The following is a 22,724-nucleotide window of genomic DNA, read 5'->3' on the forward strand; positions in this document are numbered from 1 at the left end:
GGGTTTTCTTAGCACTCCTAAAAAGTAGCACAAATGGCTATTTTCCCCTTTTATTATACACGGAAAGAAGCCAAGACAGGTGGAAGGGGTTAGAGAATCTCAGTATATAACTATGCAATAAAGCATGTCTGTAAAGTGCTTTTTCTGGTCAGTTTTGAGAAATTTGTAATTCGTGGACCAGAAGAGTACCTCCCCAGGAACTCAAGTTACTATCATTTAGGGTACTGAAAAGAAATTGAACTCTGCAGTTTACTTTCTGGTTTTACCACTTAACCAGTTGCGTAGACTTGGGCAAAGTATTTCTTCATGGGATAATGATACTGCACAAAGTTTTGGAGATAATAAGAAACACCATATTTGGGTCATCATGAGTTGAAATCACCTTGATGGTGACTGCTTTTAAGGAGTTCCTGTGTGGTGCAAACGGTTAACGTGCGTGGTTGCTAACTGGAAGGTTGCAGATTTGAGTCCACCCAGAGATGCCTCAGAAGAAAGGTCTGGCGATTTACTTCTAAAAAATCAGCCATTGAAAACCCTGTGGAGCACACTTCTGCTTCGTCATGAGATAGAACCGACTGGGTGATAACTGGTAGTATAGCACTGGTAAAAGTAGTAAGCCCTTAGTCGATGTTACTTTCCTTTCGACCTGCCTGCAGAGCAGTTTATTATGTGCTGTAGGAAATTAAAAAATGTTCCTGGTGATACTCATGAAAAGTGTGCTTCTTAGTTCAGGTAGACACATGAGACTAAATGGGCAGCACCTGTCCGGAGGCAAGATGAGAAGACAGAAAGGGCCAGGAACTGGTTGAATGAACTGGGAAATCTGGGGTGGATAGGAGGAGTGTGCTGACATAGGGATAGCAACTAGGGGCACATAACAATGTGTGTATAAATTTTTGTCTGAGAAACTAACTTGAGCTGTAAACTTTCACTTAAAGCACACACACACAAAAAAGTAAATTCAAAACTATTCATATTAAAAAAAAAAAATTCCTGGCACAGAAAAATCTTAAAATTTTCTTGGAGGTAAAAAAGTAAAAGAGGAGCACCTTCAAAGTAACACGCAAATGTAAAGTCTTATAAAGGCTTTTAATAGAGAGGCTGTCTGAAACAGGCAAGGAGAATCATTTAATTGTAGAACTGAAAGTCTTAGGAATTCATTTAATTCAAACCTTAGTGAAAAACCAGAGGTTGAATGACTTCCCCAGATGCCTATAAGGAGTCCCCGGGTGGTGGAAATGGTTAAGCGCTGGGCTACTAATCAAAAGTTTGGTGGTTCCGACTCACCCAAAGGCACCTCAGAAGTCAGACCTGGCCATCTGCCTCAGAAAGGTCACAACCTTGAAAACCCTATAGAGCAGTTTTACTCTGCACACATGGGATCACATAGGGTTCACTGTGAGTTGGAATCAACAGCGAACAGTAACAGATGCCTATGCCTTGTCTTTATCGATGTGTAGGGAAAGATTTTCTAACCAGAAGTTAGACTCCCCACTTGATTAGAACTTGATCCCTAAGCTCAATTCCTCGTGTTTCAGTTTAAGCGCCTAATAGCTTACTCTGCATATTTTGAAGCACTTGGTAAACTATTGACTCAAGTAGTTTTCTGACCTCAACTGAGATGGAGAGGAACTACTCATAGTCTTGATATAAATTAAATTAAATTTTGATTTCTTTAATATTGCCGGTAGGAACCATTTTATGTGACATTTTTGTAGCTCTTTAGTGTATTAACTTGGATTTTTGCAGAGCTTAGAATTTACGATACCGTTAGTCTCTTTGAGGTGCTTTATTGTGAGGGAAAGATGGTACGGCACGGTGAATTACTTTCTGTGGCCCTGATAGTCGTGGTCTTATGGCTTCCACAGGAGAACTGGGTGGGACTATGCAAATAAGGTACTAGTGGCCCACCAAGTGGATTGGCCAGCCTGCTAATAATGCAAGTAAGGTATATGGAACTCCCGCAAGGTGGGCCTATGTAAATAAAATATGTTGAACCTTTGTAGGGAATTGGTCAGTTTTGCCATCCTGCTAGGCTTAGAATGAGCCAACCCCAGAAAGTGAGAGGGGAACCTCACTACATCAAGAAGAAGAGCCAGGAGTAGAGTGCATCCTTGGGACCTGGGGTCTCTGCACTGAGAACTCCCCAGACCCAGGAAACAGAGAGATGGTGCATGACCTCAAGCAGCGGTAGCAAGCACAGCAGAGCCCAGCGAAAGGAACGGCAGCAACAGAACCAGAAGACTGGTGCGAGACAGCGCAGTGGGCTTCCTGATCCATGGACTGAGATGGCTGTGGTGGGTGTGCTGACATGCAGAATGAGAGAGCTGAGCAGCACCAGAGAACTGAGTGGTGCGAGAATGCTGAGTGGCATGAGTGCTGAGCTGCAGGAGAGAGCTGAGTGCCTTTGGGCAGGAGGCTTGCTGGTGGGGTGGGGTGCCCTCGGGCACTTGTGGGTAGAGTTAAAAAGCTGCAACACTTGCCCAGCAGCAGCAGGGCAGAGGTCAGGCCCGAGTGAGAGTCCAGGCCGAGAGCAGGGCCCAGTGGCAGCAGGCCAAGACAAAACTGTCTTCTTTGAAGAACTGTTATCCCGAGTTGTTCCTATTACTTCCACGTTGATCCTGATCCTGAAATGTAGTCTGTTATTTCCCTGATAAACCCAATAATTCTGAACATAGACTGTGGTTTCTGTGTGGCTGTTGAAACGAATTACCTAACCCAGCAGAGAATGAGAGAGTGCTGTGGGAGGGACAGCTGCTAGAAAGGTTGGAGAGTGGAGGTATGTCTGACCGCCCCCTCATAGGAATCATCAGCTTTGGGCCGATGCTGATGGTGATTCTCTCTCCTCCCCCTGAAGTTAGAGGAGATCTGATGCCACACCGTTTTTACAGGTGGCGTTGAATGCTGACAAGCACAAAAAAATATAATTGATATTTAAAAGCTTTAGTGATGCCTCACCTATTTGTCCCGCATTGCCTTAGCTCAAACCCTCCTTCTTGGGTTATTGTAGTTTTCTTTCAGCTACTCTTCATTCAGTAGATATTTAATAATACCTGACATTGGTTAGACATTGTTCTAATGTTCTAAATGCTGGGGATCCAGCAGTGAGCTATAGGGATAAAAATCCCTGTCCTCATGGAGCTTATATTATCGAACAGACTCGCACCTAGACTTCTATAACTTACTCCAACATTTTGGTCTGAGTGCTCTCTCTAAAATATTGTGTCCTACCCTTGTTTAGAATTCTCAGGTCTAGTGGATTTCCGTTGCCTTCTGGATAAAGTTCAGGCTCCTTAGCCTTTATGAAACTTCATCTTTTGCCATGTTCTTCTCAACCCTCTCTTCCAGCATATTGAAAAGTTAGTGGTCTGCTGTAGAAACCACACACTCTTGTCTTCCAGTTTTTATGTCTCTTTGCCTGGAAGTTATTCTTTTAGGCACCCCTCAAACAAACAAAAACAAAAATAGCTAATACTCTTTTTTTAAGCCTCCTTGACCAACCCATTACCAGTTCTCTGGCTTGGTGAGATGTTTCTCTTTTGTGTTCTCATGGTGCCTTTGGATGTACTGAGGCCATGACATTTTTCTTTTTGTATTATGACCACCTGCTTATTTGTCTGCCTCTGGAAAACCTGGTGGCGTAGTGGTTAAGTGGTATGGCTGCTAACCAAACCGTCGGCAGTTCAAATCCGCCAGGCACTCCTTGGAAACTCTATGGGGCAGTTCTACTCTGTCCTATAGCGTCGCTGTGAGTTGGAATCGACTTGACGGCACTGGGTTTGGTTTGGTTTTGGTTTCTCCTGGCATTAAGGATAAGGGCTACCTTTTATTTATTTTCTCAGTGCCTGTCAAGGGGCTTGGTTCATAAAAAAAAAAAAAATTTTTTTTTTGGTTCATAGTAGGTGCTAAAATGACTGAATGGCTCAAACTTCTACAATCTCAGCATTGTCAACCTGACTGCAAATTGTTTTGGGTTCATTCCATAAACCTTTGAATTTATGGAGTGCTTACTATGTGCCAAGTGATAGAGATAAGATATAAGACCTCCCCTTACATGAGCAACAATAAGGCTTATAACATCTTTATTTCAAAACAGGTTCTCCTTTTTATTTATGACCAATAATTGATTGTCCAATAGTCTAGATCAAGGATGCAAACAGGGCTGAGGGTATTTTAATGAAGCAGTTTTTGAAGTATTGAAGAGAGACTGATAAAAAAAAATTGGAGGGATAGCAGTATAACCCACCCAGTGCTGTCGATGCTAATATTTTTTGCACCTGTCAGATCCAGAGTCATTAGGGCAGTTTAGCTACATATAAAGTGTATTTTGACCAACTGTACTTGCTCATTAAATCATTGTGTTTACTGTCTTTAAAAATGTGAAGACTTGTAAATATTTTTTGTTTTTCAATAAAGAAAAAGTTTTGACCTTTAGATGCTACCCTTGGAGAAAAATCAGAAATTTCTTCCATCTGCCTTGTCTGAGTGCTTCCCCGCCCCGCACCTTCATAGTAGAGCTATCTACTCATATACCTTGGTATTTCGCTAACATCTTTTTTTAATCACTGAAATTAATCATTTCGTACTGCAGTACTCTTTGACCCTTATTTTATGGATACTGTACTTTGATTTTTGTGTTTATTGCTCTTTCAATCTGTTATTTTATGTTTATAGAGATGTTAAAAAGTGTTTTATGGACGTCATGCTGGTGTTTTCAGTTCAAGGTTATGCATATACAAGTTTACTTTTTGAAAAGGATGGTAGACTATACTGTGTGTGTGTATTATAAGGAGAAGGTTTGATCTTTGACTTAAGCATTTAAACTCTCAAATGCTTTGTTGTCAGTTTTCATACTACTCACTTGTAATAACAATCTTAAAACAGTCAGTAGAAGATAGTTATGTTTCCGAAATTGCTTTCTTGACACACCAGTTCCTGGATACATGTTCGGAAAACAAAGGGCTCTATGACACAACAAGCTTAGGAAACCCTGCACACAAAACCTATCTCTTGGAAATTCATGGGTCATGTAGGCGTATTAAAAGGATCGTGAAATCCCCACCTACACCTGTTTGACTTTGCTAACTGAACGTATTTGTGTGAGGAAAGACAGCCATCCTCCCCCAATCTCTTATTGCCAGCCCCATGTAGACCTGTATAGGAAGCACTGCTGTTAATGCTTTTTTGGGGGGGCGCTAATACTCTTGGAACATGGCCTTAGTGTCCTTTAATGGGAGTTAGTGTTTATGTTTATCTGCATTTGTAGTAAAATATCTATGGGAATTTTCAAGGGGAAAAGAAAAAGCCAGCCCTATTTCAACTGGAAAAGCCTATCTCTAAGGGTCTGAAGATACATCCATGAAGGAACTTTTTTTGTAGTTTCAATTCCTTTGTGAACATCAGGCTTGTTGGCTGTTCTAGATTGTTGGAATAGATAAGTTGATTCTCAACTCAGTTGTTCACGGCATTGGAAGGGGCAAAAAAGTAGCTAAAACAAACTTATAATTCAATCAGAATAATTCTAAAAGAAAAGCATTCAAATGGATGATAATACCCCTGCGTATACATACTCAGCTCAACCTTTTTAAATACCAGTTTCTCTACTGAGAGGATAAAAACCAAAACAAAACACGTGTTGTTGAGTCAATTCTGACTCATAGTGACCCCACGTGTGTCAGAAGAGGACTGTTCTCCATCGGGGTTTTCAGTGGCTGAGTTTTCAGAAGCAGATTGACAGGCCTTTCTTCTGAGGCATCTCTGAGTGGACTCGAACCTCCAACCTTTCAGCTGATAGCCAAGCATGTTAACCATTTATACCACCCAGGGACTCTGCTGAGAGGACAGAATAGCATATGTCATATTCCGGGAGGTGAAAAGTACCTATAAAACTGTAAAGGGTGTTGTGGATTGGCGTTAAAACGGTTTCTTGATCTACTACTTGTAAGGTAAAGTGCTTTATGTCTTTTATATCTTCTAGCTTTTTATATCTTTATATTGCTTTTATGCAGATACTGTTTTGTGGGTGAGGGTAATTTGTGTTCTGAATTTAAGCCGAGAAGGGCTTTGTATATTCAAATACAGTATGCCTCTTATGTGTCTAACACTCTGTTGATCACCTGAGATCTGCCATTAAATGCTGTTGTGATTTCTTGAAATTTGTATACTTGTTCTCATTCGTTGCTGAGTCGGCTCCGACTCATGGTAACCCCACGTACAACAGAGTGAAACGTGGCCCTGTTCTGTGCCATCTGGACTACCATTGTTGTGTCCACCATGTATTTTGAGTGCCTTCCAAATAGGGGGCAAATCTTCCAGCACTTTATTGGAAAATATTCTGTTGTGATTCATAGGATTTTCTTTGGCTAATTTTTGGAAGTGGGTTATCAAGCTTTCTCCCTAGGTTGTCTTAGTCTGGAAGCTCTGCTGAAACTTGTCCACCATGGAAGACTGTGCGTATATTTGAAATACAGGTGTCATAGTAGCTTCCAGCATCATAGCAACACACAAGCCACCACAGTATGACAAACTGACAGATGGGTGGTGGGTTTGTATCGTTAAAAAAAAATACCTCCTGATTTATCTGACCTCTTTGCTTCTCAGATCTTCTTTGCCCCAGCTCATTTAGGCTGAAGGAACCTGGATGTGGATTGCAGTCCTGCTGATTCTAGCTGTCACTTTAGGAGATAAGTTTGTCTTTAGTGCAGAAGGGACACAGTACAAGGTCATTGTCCTGACCTATTGGGCAGATTTTCTGCGAGTTTTAATGTCAGTATTTCTTGCTCTTTGTGGACAGCATTAGCCAAGCACCTCTAACTTTGTCTTGGTATCTTCTCTAGCTTGTTGTTGTTAGCAGCCATCTAGTTGACCCCAGCTAATGGCAACTCCACGCACAACGGGATCAGACCGTTGTGATCCATAGGGTTTTCATTGGCTGATTTTTTTTGTAAGTAGATCTCCACGCCTTTCTTCCTAGCCTGTCTTAGCCCGGAAGCTTTGCTGAAACCTGTTCAGGGTCATAGCAACACGCAAGCTCCCACTGACAGTGGCTACATTTGAGGTGCGTTGGCTGGGAATCAAACCCGGGTTTCCCACATGGAAGGTGAGAATTACATTATTCTCTTCACTACCTTAATGTCTCTAGTTATGCATTGGTTGTCCCATTTGAAATAGTGTCTCTGGAGGCTTAAAGGATGGGGAGTAGTTGGAGGATTATGAATAAATGATTCTTAACATTTTAGAGAGACCCGATAATCTTGAACCTATAACTGAAGTCAGTAACTGCATATACTAAATTATTTTATTGGACCACATACTGTTCCAACTTCTGGTTCAGTTTCTTTCTCCCTTTTATGTGAGTTTGCTCGTCCTAATTGGACATTATCTCTGAATTTCTTCCTTTAAAAAAAGAAAACAACCCATTGATCTACTGTCCTCCCCGTCCACCAACCTTTTCTTATTTTCCCCACCTCTTTTATGTCCTACTTTTTGTGCTTGTCTTATTGCTGTGCTTCACTCCCCCCCGCCCCCCCAAAAAGAACAACTAATCATGGAATGGAATGAGGTATATATTTTTTAATTTTATTATATATTTAAAAAAAATTGATACTTGAGACTTTTCTGTGTATGTGTTCTAATTTAAGAAAGAATAAAACCCATAAACCTCAAGTCAAAAATGTGTTTTTTTTTAAACGGATGTATTGCCTTCGGTCAGGTTTCCTGTGGGAGTTGGCCGTGGATAGCTGTGGCATGGGTATGGGTGGTTGCGAACGGCCTTGTACCCGACTGCAGAGCTGTGGTTCCGAAATTATTTTGATCTGTACTGTATGTAGAACAGTTTGGTAGGAAAGCTAGCTGTATGGAAAGGGAGCATCTACGTGAATTCAGTGTAGTAGTATAGGCCAGTCTTATTTCGGATGTGCTGACAAAATGCTGGGAGGCTGTTAAATTGCACAGAATGTCATTTGTGTGTACATTAGTGCTAATCCAGAGTTCACCTATTCCGTGAGGGAGAAACGTATTATGAGGTTGGGAAGACCACCGTACTGTCCAACTGTCTCCCTTCCGTCCTCTGTCTAGATGAAATAGGGTTAACAAACGTCAAGGACAGTGTTGAAAGGAAACCATGAAAGGGCCAGCAGCCTCGGTTCATATCAGAGCAAGGAATTGTGTATCTGGTGTTTAAGTGTTTATTCAGTAAAGGAGTGATTATACATATATGCATTTGAGCATTAAAAAACAAAGCAAACAAAAAAAACCAAAATTAGTAAATGGCAGAGCCTCCTGTAATGCTGCGTTTATTTACTTACAAATTTTCATACAGTAAAATTTATTCTTTTTGTTGTGTAATTTTCTGAGTCTTGACAAATGTATGGAGTTGTGTAACTACCACCTCAGTCAAGATACAGAAAAGTTCCATTTTCTCACCAAAAACCTTCTGTGGTGCTACCACTTTGTAGTCAGATCTTCCCCTCCACCCCTCAGCCTTGGAAAACCACTGAGCTGGCAAATGACTGCCATATTATTTTCCCTATAGTTTTGCATTTTCCAGAATGTCGTGTAAATGGAATGATGTATAGTCTTTGAGTCTGGATTATAATGTGTTTGAGATTCATCCATGTTGTTGTGAGCATCAGTAGTTTGTTTCTTTTTATTGCTATATTTTATTACTGTATTTCATTTTATGCATCTACTGTGATTTGTTTATCTTTTCATCAGTTGAGGGACATTTTGGTTGGTTCCAGTTTTGGGCAATTTTGAATGAGGTTGTTATAAACATTCATGTATAGGTTTTTGTGTGAATGTAGGTATATTAGTTCTCTGTGGTGCTATAACAAATGACCACAAATCACATGGCTTAAAACAACAAATTTATTCTTTCACAGTTATGGAAGCCAGAAGTCCGCCATCAGTATCACTGGGCTGAGATCAAGGTGTTGGCAGGGCCACATTCCCTCCAGAGACTCTAGAGGAGAATCTCTTCCTTGCGTCTTCCAGCTTCTGATGGTTTCCAGCTTTTCTTGGCTTGTGGCTGCACCACTCTGGTCTCTGCCTCTGTCTTCATATTGTGTCTTCCATATGTGTGTGTCAAATCTCCTGCTGCCTCGCTCTTATAAGGATACTTGTGATGGCATATAGGGTCCACCTGGATAATCCAGGGTCTGCAAAGACCCTTTTTCCAGTAAGGTAACATTTACAGGTTCCAAGGATTAGGAGCTGATATTTTGGGGGGCCATTATTTAGCCTGCTTACAGTAGGGTTTCTTTTCGATTTGGGTAAATACCTAGGAGTGGTATTTACTGGGTTGTGTGGTAAGGGTATGTTTAACTTTGTAAGAAACTGCCGGACTGTTTCCATAGTAGCTGTACTATTTGGCCTTCTTATTAGCGATATATGAGAGTTTCAGTTTCCCTGTATCCTCATTGGCACTTGGCAGTGTTATTTTTAAAAAGTCATTCTAATACCTGTTAGAATTATTAAAATTCTTTTGGTTTTAATTCACCTTATCCTAATGGTTAATCATGTTAGACATCTTTTCATGTACTTATTTCTTCTTTGCTGAAGTGTCTGTTCAAATCTTTTACCCATTTTTTAATTGGGTTATTTTTCTTTGTTAGCTTGTTCATTTTTTTACACCTCTGTTCTTTCCAAGGAGCCCTGGTGATACAGTGGTTAACTGCCCAGCTGCAAACTGAAAGGTCAGCTGCTCGAACCCACCAGTCTCTCTGTGGGAAAAGGATGTGGCAGTCTGCTCCTGTAAAGATTGCAGCGTTAAAAACCCTATGAAGCAGTTCTCTTCTGTCCTGTAGGGTCATTATGAGTCAGAATTGACTAGATGGCGCCAGGTTTTCTCTTGTTTTTTAATTCTTCCCAATGTTATTCCTGGGCTCCAGGGAATTAGGAAGCTCTCCTTGGGATGCTTATATTTTCTTGCTGCAAACTTGTTTCCTTTTTGGGTTTCTAAAACTAGGTAATTTAGATTTAGTTCCTCTCTGGGCTCCTGGTAGATTTACTCATTAAAGGAAGCAGAATCTAAGTTAGTGTGCAGTCAAATCTGTGGTTGCAAGCGGTAGACACTCTCATATATAAAAAGGTAATGTATTAGTGTATACGACCAAATTCCAAGAAGGGGTAGGGATAGAGCTGGCTTTAGGGGCAGCTGGATCCAGGGATTAGATTATTGCCAAATTCTCTCCTCTCATCTCTGCTTCTCTTTTTGAATTGGGTTACATTGTTTTCTGTTCGGGACAGGTTTTCTCCAAATGGTTGCAGGCATTTTAGGCTTCATGTCCTTTCACTTTAGTGGCCGCAGAGGAAAAAAGGGATCTTCTTTTCAAACTTTACTCAGAAAACCCCTGGGAGAGGTCTGGTTTGGGTTTAGCATGGAATCCCATGCAGATCTCTAGAGCAGTCGCATTAACCTACTTGAACATCTTCACTGAAACTTAACATGAACAAAACAAACTTGATTTCTTTTCTGTTTTTCATAGTCTTCTCCATGTTAGTAAATGGTACTATACACCCTTTTTATCAAATCCAGAAAAGAAGGCGTCCTCCTTGGTTCTTCCTTTTCCTCATCCTCCGTACCCAGTCCATCACCCTTGCTCCTGTTTTGTAACAACACTACTCTTCACGAGAGCTTTGCACATGCTGCCTTCTGCATGCAGTGTTTCACGCTCTAGCCTTTGCAGGGCACACTTCTCATCCTTTAGGTCTTTACTTAAATGTCATCTCCCCAGAGAGCATCTTCACTCTCATGTCTTTCTAAGCTCCTTGTTTAATTACTGCACAGTACTGCTTATTACAGCAAGGCATCATTTTGTTCATTTCTTTACTGATTTGCTGTCTTTCCTCAGTAGAATATAAACTTAATGAATATAGGGCATTATCTTGTTTACTTTTGTATCGAGCACAGTATGGGGCATATGGCCAGTGCTTAAATATTTTTGAATAAATGAATCAAAGGAACCCATGCATTCTTACAGTTGGCTCACTCAGTGTTAAGAGTACTTGTGGGGTGGGACTTGAGAGATAAAGAGAAACCCAATAGCCACTGTAGTAGGCTCCAAGTGATCAGCCATACTTAATGCATTTTTAGTTTTTTGAAAATAATATTAATGTTGTCATTAATCATTATACTTGTGAATATTTCCATTTGTGTAGAAATAATCTCTAAGACGTATTGTAGACACAAGTCTAAACATTTAATTAAGGGCTTAAAATATTCTTTTAAGACCAGAGCCAATAGAGTCTGATTTAGCACTCTTTTCCAGCTGCTTAGGGGGTGGGCTGAGTGACATGCCAGTGGGCCAGCCAGATGTCTTAAAACATTAGTAATGACATTCATTTTCACGTTGCTTTATTATGTGTACCCTTGGTGGCTTCTGTTCACTTTCCTTTATTGTCCCTTTCAGACACTTACCTTTTGACCTCTCCTCCTTCTTAGTTTATTTGCTGCTCTCTTAGACAGCTATGAGAAATTCAAGACAAAGAGGAGTCTGGAGTCATGAGTGGTTGAGCATGTAGTCGAGCACACATAGTTTATAAACCTGGCTGGCAGTGACTGCTGAGTTTGTCAAGGTTAGGTGATCATATAATTTGTCATCCAAACTGGGCTAGCTTTTTTTTTTTTTTTTTTTATTGTGGCGAAATGTATATAACGGTACCTTTGCGATTTTAACCATTTTTAAGTATACAATTCAGTGACATTAATTATATTCAGCATTCACCATGCAGCCATCGCCACTGTGCATTTCTAAGAGTTCTTTTTATCACATCAAACAGAACTCTACCCCTTAAGCAATAACTCCCCATTCCTCCTCTCAGCCCTTGGTAACCACTAATAAACTTTTGCGTTTATGCGTTTACCTATTCTAGATATCTCTAGTAAGTGGGATCATGCAATATTTGTCCTTTTGTGTCTGACTTATGTCACTCAGCATAATGTTTTCAAGTTTCATCCATGTTGTTGCATGTATCAGGACTTTATTTCTCTTTATGGCTGATTAATTAATTAATGCTACGGAGTGGTTTTTTACAGTGTGTGGCTACATCACATTTTGTTTATCCGTTCATCTGTTGATGGACATTTGGGTTGTTTCCACAATTTGGCTATTGTGAATAATGCTGCAGTGAACACTGGTGTATGAGTACTGGGCCATTTTGAGATGAAAGGGTGTAAACCTGAACTGTCTCACCCACCCTAGTGATGAGGAGGTGATAATCAGAGTTGTTTGGGGACAGGGTGCTCTGAGGCTGAGGTTTTTGAATTGGGAAAAGACTTACCTACGTGTCTGTAGGAAGACCAGGATGAGGATCAAGGCAGAGTTCTGGGCTTTCCTGTATATCCTTTTGAGGACTGAATATAAGTTGTGAGCCAAGAGTTCTGTATCTCCACCCTAATTAGTATATGTAATTGCCTTATGCATAAGGTTGAAATTCTAGAGTCTGAACTTAATTCTCTTTTGTTTTCCCATAGGAAACTAGTGCTTTGATATAATGTTCACTCAAAGGATACATGAGCTGCCTGATCTGCAGACTTCTGGCCTATTGTCAAAAGAAGGCTATTGAGTGTTTTTGTACTAGTGTTTAAGGATATTCCCAGAGAAATTCATACATTCTTGCCAGTTTGTCTTGTGGATAGTAGCACACATTTGTGAGTAGGTTGGAAAGATGGGACTTCAATGTTAGTTTTAAAGTCTTATGTAAAGCATACCTGACCTCTTAAATTAGGAAGAGAGCAAAATTTTATAGACAGACAACTGTAGAATTCTGTCGTTGCTTTTTAGATTCCAACCTGGGACTTGTTAATAGGAACACTGTAATTGAGATTAATAGCTATGACACTGTATGAAGACTGATTGTCTAAAGATAAGGTTATCACTCCAGAATTGAGTTTTATTTGTTTTTTTGTTAGGTAAATGTGTGGCTTTTCTTTAATGAGACTTACCATGCTTTTTTGCCAAAGGATGTTAATGTTCAATATTTTGTGGAAAAACAAGAAAACATTAAAATTTTTGTGAAGAATATAACACACACACAGTTTTTACACTGATATAATTAGGGGTTACCTGATATGTCACCTTTGTCTGAAGACACTTGTTATGACCTTTCATGTAGTTTTTTTTTTTTTTTAATTCCCTTGCTAGGTTATCTACACCTAGAACAACAGAACTCGGTATGGTTGCTCAGTGAGAATCACAGTTATGTGACTTTCCTGAGATATAATGTTATAAATAATATTTTAAAATTTTATTCCTATATAAAGTAGTAGCAATGCCTTTTTATGTTTTAAGTCAAAGTATTTTATGATTCCAGTTTATTTCATTTAATTCAGACAGATCCAGCTACTGTTATACTCATTTTATAGAAAAAGAAAGAGACCCAGTGTAGGCAACTAGCTGATTTTCTCACTTATTTAGCTAGTTACTGATGTGAAATGTTCTCATTAATGTATTTTCAGCAACTGAGTAAAATAAAGCCTGAGCGCATTGTATTGAAGGGCGAGGAATGGTGTATGATGTGAGGCACCTTGGTGTAAAAGCCAGCATTGCCCAGAATGCACTGCGTGCACAGTCGTGCACTGTAGAGTTCGTGGTACAGACTGTTTTTCAGGTAAAAATTGTTATGTAGACATTGCTTTATTTATCAGTTATATTGCTTTATTCATCAACTTTAAAATTACAGTTTTAAATTGTCTTTCCTCTACATAGAATATCTAGAACTATACCAGTACAGTTGCTGGTACCCATATGTAGCTATTTAAATTTAAATTAAATAAAGTTAAAAATATTAATTGTAGCCATTAGCCACATTTCAAAGCACCCAGAAGCCTACATGTGGCTAGTGGTAACCGTATTGGACAACACAGATACAGTACATTTTCATCATTACAGGAAGTCCTATTGGACAACACTTTTCTCAAGAACAGTATTAAAGAAAATTACTTGAAAAGCGGGTTTTGTTTTCATTTATTAAAGTTTTGAATTTTTGCAGTTAAAATGTTAGCTTTAGATTATTTACCCTAATGAGGGAAGCTTTGTGACGTACTGTCTATGGACCAAGCCTGTCCTGTTCACATTCTGCCTAGTCTTTTATTAGTTTCTGGCTCCGTACAGATGAATCATTCTAGGCTGAGGGGTATTTTGAGCTAAGAAATACAGAATTTGGAAATGTGTCTTTTATGTCATTAAAGACTTAATGCTTAATATCTTTTTCCTTATCAATAAAATGAAGATAATGAGATAGTGTGACTACCTGGAATTTGAATTAATCGATTGGTGATTATGGTGTTAACAATTCAAATCCTACTGAACCTTCTAGTCCCTGCAGAAATCTTGCTTTTTTTTTGAAGCTATCTCTACTTCAACTCTCCACTAGACTTTAAGCCCTTCAAATCAGGACTCTCACTTTAGTGCTTCATTGAACAAATTCCACATGCTTGTTAAGTAAGTACTCTGGACCAGTCAGTGTCTTACATTGTTTACAAATTCATTTATGGTATGATTATATTCAACTAGATTATGAACTCCTTGAAAGTCAGAAACCCTGTTTTATGTTTAACATATTTATAGTTTTAGAAACTAAGAACTAAATGAACCTCAGAGATAATCATATTAAACATTGTCATTTTACAAATGAAGAACCCAGACAGGTTAAGTTACTTGCCCATAGTTGGAGAATTAGAACTAGGACTAGAGAACTAGGAAAGCTTTCTATAACTTTATCTCCTTGACTAGTGGAGCGTTAAATTTGATCAGAAGGAAGTCCTAAGCACTAGTATCAGTTGACGCTACTATACTGTTTGTATAAGCTATGTCAGTGTAGAACAAAGTTATTTCTAACTCTTGATTTCAACACACAATATTTCCTGTTAGTTTCTTATGTCGCATTCTTAGGGGCAGATTGTGTGCTATTTTTGGAGGTACAGCACTATCATCTTGAGAAAGCATTCTTGGTTTTATATTAGATCAGCTGGTTTTTCAAGTTAAATAAATACCAGGGTTTGTATTTTCATGTATTGTATTTGGCAGAAGTAACATAAAACGCGCTATGGGGTTGGCGTGTCCAGTTATAGTTTTATTACTGTCGTGTACACACATGCATGCACACAAATGCATATGTGCACACGCACAGACACACAGGAACACAGGAGCGCTAAGAACAGCAGAAGTTCCTAGGTGAAGCCTAAAGGTTATACATTTCGAGGGTATCTGAATTGTTTCTTAGCATTGTTATTCCCCATAGTCCTGGGCATAGTGGTGGGTATATATTAGGTATTTATAAGATAATTGTCATCTGACAAGATAATTTTGTTTTTCAGAAACATTGGTTTATTTCTGTAGTAGCATATGCTTGTAGTTGGCATGGACCAGACCAGCTTAGGCTTTTTTGCAGAATCAAGACTGTAATTATAGGCTTTTCTTCTTTCCAAAGGCAGTTCCCTTTTCTACAGTTGTTCCTTGGGTGGGGTGGTGTGTGTGGTGTGTGTGTGTTTGCTTGCAGCATTTGAATCTGTGCAGCACATTGGCTTTCTAGACATCCTTTGTATAGTAACAGCATGTGCGGAGGGGCTGGCAGCCTGTAAAACAGTTTTTCTCCTCCTCCCCCCTTCTCAGCCTCACTCCCTCCCTGGATCTGGTGACATTACATAGATAAATGTGCCGGCTAGGAAAACAGCAGAAGGAATTGAATGCCTGCCAAAAATTTGCAGCATGAAACCAAGCTGGCTGCTTCAGCCTCGCTTTCCTGATCTCTTATTGTGTGTGTGCAGTCTGCACTTGTCAGGGCTTTCCTTGTTGAGCATTACGTCACTATGTCCTCCACCCTTATTACACTGCCTTTTCTTTTAAAAAGCTACTGTCCTCAGGCATCAAACTTGTTAAACACTTAACACTTTTATTTGTACTATTACGGAGGTGGTATTGAAGGCAAAATATACTTAAGTCTGAAAGAAAATTTAATTTGATGTAATGTCGACTTAGGGTGTGTGTGTGTGTGTATGCATGTGTTTCTGGACAATTATCAGGGTAGTGTGGAGAAGATAAGATGCCTCTGCCTACCTGAAAGTATTAAATTGCTTAAAAAAAAAAAATCTGTTTTTTAGGAAAAGGACTATCTCCTCAAAGGGCTTTGAAGACAGATTGGAGAAGCACTGATATCTAACTGTCGATCACCATTGCAAATAGTCACTTCTAGAACAGAAGTGATTGCATTTACTTACTATCTGTTGCCTTAAAGAAGATAATGTGGGATCTTAACATTTGGGGTTCTTATTTTCAAGACATTATAAAGTTGAGTATCTAGACTGTGCAAAATGTGTCACGATTTTAGAGAAAAAAATAAGCTTTTCATTCTTTCCCAAAGTTTAACAAGGCTACTTGAACCTGTGTCTAGAGAAAAGGTTTTGCTGTTAATTAAAGCTTTAAAAAAGTTAAATGTGGTCCCCCTGCCCCCACACTTCAGCTTACTACAGTTTAAAACAAACAAACAAAAAAACCCAAACCCGTTGTTGTCGAGTCGATTCCACTCATAGCGACCCTACAGGTCAGAGTAGAGCTGCCCCATAGAGTTTCCAAGGAGCACCTGGCAGATTAAACATTATTTTGAATAGGTTAATTTGGGTGCCTTTTTTAAGTAACAGTATTTTCATTTGTTCTTTAGCATATGCTACCCTGTGTTATAATATACATTTAATATGTTATTTTCTATTTTTATAACTAGATTGTAAGGCTGTGGCAGAGAAACCAGTTTAGTACATCTTTGTTTTTCTAGCACCTAACCCAGTGTTCTTATACACACAGTAGAGATTATGGGTGATGGTATGTGGCGATAACATTGAAGATGAGGAAAGTATGAGGTAATTTCACTAGCTGACTTTCTGAAGATAAACGAGTATGCCAGTCAGTTAAGGTCTAGTCAGGAAAACAAAAACCACACTAGGTATTTCAGCAGAGAGAATATAGTACAGGGACTTGATAAAGCAGATGTGGGAGAACTGAGAAGCAAAAATGGGAACACTGAAGTAACATAAAGATAATAACTTCCTGAAGCAGCTACCACTTCTAGCGCTGGGGAGACCAAAGAGGTTTGAGTTATTAGAAATTAGAAGTTTGGAGGAGGTATGCATGGAGCTGGTGTTCAAACCTATAAGGAGGAACCAATGCCCAGTTGCTGCTGGTATTTCCAAAGCTTGGAAGTTGGGACTCTAGAGCTCCTGAAAGGAAACACTTCTCTACTGTTGCTGGTGTTTCTGAGGGAGCATGATGAGGCTAGTTCTGGGAGAGCTGGAAAAAGCTGAAGGTTCGAAACTACTGTTGGCACTGAGAAAAAAGGGCCAGTGCTAGGATGACACTGGCAGGAATAAGAAGCAGAAAGAAGCAAGTCTGTTTTTTTGGTCATATTGACCTTCCATTCTCCCTCTAGCGTTCACTATTGCTGGGCCCTAATAGGAAGCCAGGTGACAGAGGAGAAACGAAGTATGGAGAGACCGAGCCCAGCTTTACAAAGGAGTGTGTAGTAGGGTGACATGGAATTGAAATACAGCAGCTTAATAGCTTACACAGATATTATTGGCGAGAGTACAGCCTTTCTGAAATTCAATTTGGCAGTATATATTAGAAATGTGCAAACCCTTTGACCTAGTAATTCCAGTTCAAGAAATCTATCCTAAGGAAATAATCCAAAAAGTGAGCAGAGATGTGTGTACAAGCGTGTTTGATGAAGTATTACATGTAATAAAAAGTTACAGGTTATCTAAATGTTCATCAGTATGGGATTGATTGGTTATTATCTTACAACACGTAGTGAAATATATAGCCATTAAAAGATTAATTTGCATTTATTGATATGGAAATACAAGTTTAACAAAAAGACTATAAACCATATGTAGTGTGGACCTATTTGCGTGCTTAAAAAAAAAACCACAACTGTGTGCAGGAAAAGCTGAGAACAGCATGCATGGAGACAGAACAGTGTCAGATTGAAGAATGCAGGCTTTGCAGCTAGACTGCCGAGTTTGTATCCAGGCTCTGCTACTCATTAACATTTTTTATCTTGGGTAAATTAATTTTCTGGGAGTCAGTCTTCTCATCTGGAAAATGGTGATAATACCTACCTCATAGGGCGGATGTGAGTTTAAAAACATTAACACCTGTAAAACATTTAGAACAGTGCCTGTTGCCATCGAGTTGATTCCGGCTCATAGCAAGTCATAGCAGCCCTGTAGGACAGAATAGAACTGCCCCGTAGAGTTTCTAAGGAGTGTCTGGTGGATTTGAACTGCTGACCTTTTAGTTAGCAGAGAGAGGTAGCCCTTAACCACTATCCCACCAGGGTTTCCAGTGCTCAGGAATTGTTAGTAATTGTTAGTTGGAGAAAGAATGATTAGGAGAGAATTTTACTACCTTTTCTTCTTTTGCCTATTATCTAAAACATTTAAATGCTGGTGTCATGATTTTATAATTAGGATAAACAATGAAGTTTTTCTATTTAAACAAAAATGATAAAGTAGACAAAGAGACAAAGTACTCTTTGCTTGCTTCTGGAAGACCTAGAACCCCAGAATGCTTTGTAGGTAGAAAAGCATTTCCTGCTGCAGCCTAGATGCAGCCGACTGCTGAGGCTTGTCTTTCACAAACCCTGTCTTGTGTTGTTGGGAACTTTCATTCTTCCTCAAGATCTATACAAATGCTTAGGGACTTGCATTACTTTGGTTGCGTTTGGCTAGGTTCCCCAAGGCCAGGATCTCACTTTTGCTTTAGCTCCTTGGAGTCTTTCCTGTGTTCTGCTCTGTGTGGAACCAAACTTAAAGCCCCTTGCCCCCCCCCACACCTTTTAATTGAAAAATTAAATTTATTTTTCATGTGGACTGTAGATTTTATGATATCTAAGTATCTTAAAAATAATGTAACATGGGAACAACCTAGAATGGCGTTTTCTTAGTTCTTTGAAAGTCATTTGACTACCCTGCCTCCAGTAATTTGTCACTGGCCGCCTCTTCTCCATATTCAAACCATCTGCCACATTTCTTGACCTTTCAAGAATCTCTTAGTTTTTTAGGCAGAGAAGTTTTGGGCTACCCATTCACAAAGAGTCTGATGTGCTATGCTAAAACAAAAGAGACTTATTACTCTTGTAGCCAAGTTTGAGAACCTGCCAGTGGTTGGCAGTTCAAACCTGCTAGCCACTCCTTGGAAATCCATTGGGCAGTTCTAGTCTGTCCTATCAGGTTGCTATGAGTTGGAATTGACACAACAGAAGTGGGTTTGGTTTTTTGGGAGTGGCTTCTACATTTTTGTCTTTTTTGATTCCTTATCAGTTTCTGAGGGTGTAAAAAAGGTATAAAAGATTGATTTTCTTATTGTTACGAATAATGCTGCTCTTTAGAAGTAGGCAGGAGAACTCTGGTCAGTTTTGATTTAAATATGTAGGCTTAAATCCTGCCAAACCATAATATTCTAGTATTGCTGCTTGAGTCCCTGGGTGGTACAAATGGTTACCGCAGCTGTTAACCAAAAGGTTGGAGGTTCGAGTCCACCCACAGGCACCTTAAAAGAAGAGTCTGGCAGTCTGCTTCTGAAAAGTCAGCCATTGAAAACCTTGTGGAGCATCGTTGTACTTTGACACACATGGAGTTGCAGTGAGATGGAATTGACTCTCTGGCAACTTTTTTTTTCCTTACTGATACTTTACCAGTAATAGAAACCCAGCATTTTCTTTTCTTCTTTTTCCTTTCCTCCTTCTCTCCCTTCTGTGTGTGCATTGTTGGAAAGAATTATTTTATCTATAGCTTGTTTACTTGAGTGACTGCCAAAATGAGTTGAAGGTATGTAATGTAGAGTATTGGGCTTGGTGTCAGAATACCTACCTACTTTGAATACTGTAGTCACTTTGCTAGTCGCCTATAATCTTGACAATGATTTCATTTTTGGTAAAATGAGGCGCGGATAATGACTTTGAAGATCACTTCCAGTTCCAAACATCATGATTCTGATAGTAACAAACTGTGTATCCTACTATATAATGTATCGGTTATTGTTTTGGGTTGGTATTAAGGAGAATGATGTTATTTGCCATTTTGTCAAGTGTTACTTATTCTTAGACCTTAGTTTGGCTGGAATAAATGCCTGCAATCACAGTGTTTTAAAAATGCAGTGAACATGAAAGCCTTGTTGAGCATCTTCCTTCTAAACTCTCACTTTTATGTATTTGTAGCAGGGAAAATATTCTTTTGCTAATGCTTTTGTACTCAAGTACCCTGAAGAATTTTTTTTTTTAAGTGGGAACCATGCAGTGTGGTATGTGTATACAAAAAGACTTGAAAACATCTTAATGCAACCATGTAACATTAGAGAAGTTGTCCATACAAGAGATTACATATGATGATATAGCTCTGATTTAGGGGAAAGCCATAGGTATATAAAGGAAACTAAAGAAGAATGTAAGGGAGAGACAGTAATAACTTGAAAGTATCCTTTGTGGATGAACGAGGAAAATGATGCTATCTCTGACAAGCATAAAGTAGAGGAATAACATGAAGATTTTTCGAATGACTGCTAAATATGAGAAATTTCTTAGCACAAAATTTTAATTCCACAAATATGAATATTATCATTTTTCATGTCACCTCTGATTAGAAAATAGAAATTGTTATAGTATCTTAACTGATGATTGCTTTCTCATTTAAATTTACAGTAGTCTACATACATAGTAAAAATAAATTGAAATTGATCGTTACTGTTCTAATTATACCATTAACTTGCTTTCTTTCACCAATAATCTTATTATTGTGTCTAATTGTAGAAGTCATTGGATGAACTCATAATAAAAATAAATTCAATTTAGGACCCTTATTAAAGCTTCGTAATGGCTAATGGGTTATGTTGGAATTGATTAAAATTGCACAGGGTTACCTTATTGTAGACTATAAGTAATGGAAAATGGACTCTTTACCAGGCCATTCATGTCGTTTTATTGTCACGTATCTTTTGCAACTGTATACTTTTGAGGAAAAGATTTTCCTAAGAAAATGTTTACTATGTGCCCATAGAGCGCTTGATAAATAGTATGTGGGATGCTAAATAACTTAAAGAGATTATGTCCTATCCAAGTACAGCTTCCCAGAAGATGATAGAATTTAGGAGGAGAGGCTTAAAGTAAGTAAATGTAAAGTAACCTCTTTGGAGGTAAGCATGGTTTTGTTGTATTTTCATTTCATTTCAACAAATACTTACTTAGTGTAGACTATGTGCAAGGCACCTATGAGGTAAATTAAGAAGTCTAGGCTGATAGCTGCTTACCTAGGACAGTCTTTCTGGAAAAGATATGGAAAATTGAATTCTAAATTCTCAGAAAGGTATTGGGAGGAGCGTTGAGTGTATCAAAGGCCATTCCTAGTGAAGGAGTAAAGAATTGGGTAAAATTGAGATGGAGCGTCATTAAGGGCTTGATTAACTGAAAGGGAATGTCTTAGAATGTTCAGCTTTCTCAACAAAGTATAATACCTTCCAACAAAGTATGAATTTCCTAAAGTGAACTCTTTATTTCAGTTTATTTCTCTTATAATATTAGAAATAACTAAATGTGAAAAAATTCTCCCAAAAGGCTTACTTTCGAATCTTCTGGTTGTAAGTAGATATTGTGAGTTTGCCTCTAATTATGCTACGCGGATTTTGTTTTGCATTTACTGACATTTAGATATGCTTTGAAAATATGAATACTGCCTCTTCTTTAGTCTTCCCAAATTTTTAGCACAGGGCTGATACATTACAGTTTTATCAAACAGTGATATTTATCAGACTTCTCATCTTAAAGAGTATTTTGAAACCTAGTGCTCAGTCACTGAGCATCATTTTGTTTTTCCAGTATGCCCTGCCCGGGAGTAGTCTGATGTCCCGTTGTTGTCTGGGTGTTTACATGTGTAGTAGAGCTGTCCTTTGGGAGTTTACATGTGTAGTAGAGCTGTCCTTTGGGTGTTTACGTGTGTAGTAGAGCTGTCCTTTGGGAGTTTACGTGTGTAGTAGAGCTGTCCTTTGGGTGTTTACGTGTGTAGTAGAGCTGTCCTTTGGGAGTTTATGTGTGTAGTAGAGCTGTCCTTTGGGTGTTTACGTGTGTAGTAGAGCTGTCCTTTGGGAGTTTACATGTGTAGTAGAGCTGTCCTTTGGGTGTTTACATGTGTAGTAGAGCTGTCCTTTGGGTGTTTACATGTGTAGTAGAGCTGTCCTTTGGGTGTTTACATGTGTAGTAGAGCTGTCCTTTGGGTGTTTACATGTGTAGTAGAGCTGTCCTTTGGGTGTTTACATGTGTAGTAGAGCTGTCCTTTGGGAGTTTACATGTGTAGTAGAGCTGTCCTTTGGGAGTTTACATGTGTAGTAGAGCTGTCCTTTGGGAGTTTACATGTGTAGTAGAGCTGTCCTTTGGGTGTTTACATGTGTAGTAGAGCTGTCCTTTGGGAGTTTACATGTGTAGTAGAGCTGTCCTTTGGGTGTTTACATGTGTAGTAGAGCTGTCCTTTGGGTGTTTACATGTGTAGTAGAGCTGTCCTTTGGGTGTTTACATGTGTAGTAGAGCTGTCCTTTGGGTGTTTACATGTGTAGTAGAGCTGTCCTTTGGGTGTTTACATGTGTAGTAGAGCTGTCCTTTGGGAGTTTACATGTGTAGTAGAGCTGTCCTTTGGGAGTTTACATGTGTAGTAGAGCTGTCCTTTGGGAGTTTACATGTGTAGTAGA

The 22,724-nt window shown here is 39.1% G+C and overlaps 1 protein-coding gene across 2 annotated transcripts in view; it reads left to right on the top strand.

The window, feature by feature from the left end:
- The window catches only part of KAT6A (lysine acetyltransferase 6A), a 116,525-nt gene that overhangs the window by 25,589 nt on the left and 68,212 nt on the right, over nt 1-22,724 (top strand). The gene's annotated exons all lie outside the window — the stretch shown is intronic.

Source organism: Loxodonta africana, chromosome 19 (assembly GCF_030014295.1).
Source record: "Loxodonta africana isolate mLoxAfr1 chromosome 19, mLoxAfr1.hap2, whole genome shotgun sequence".
In the NCBI taxonomy this organism is placed as follows: domain Eukaryota; kingdom Metazoa; phylum Chordata; class Mammalia; order Proboscidea; family Elephantidae; genus Loxodonta; species Loxodonta africana.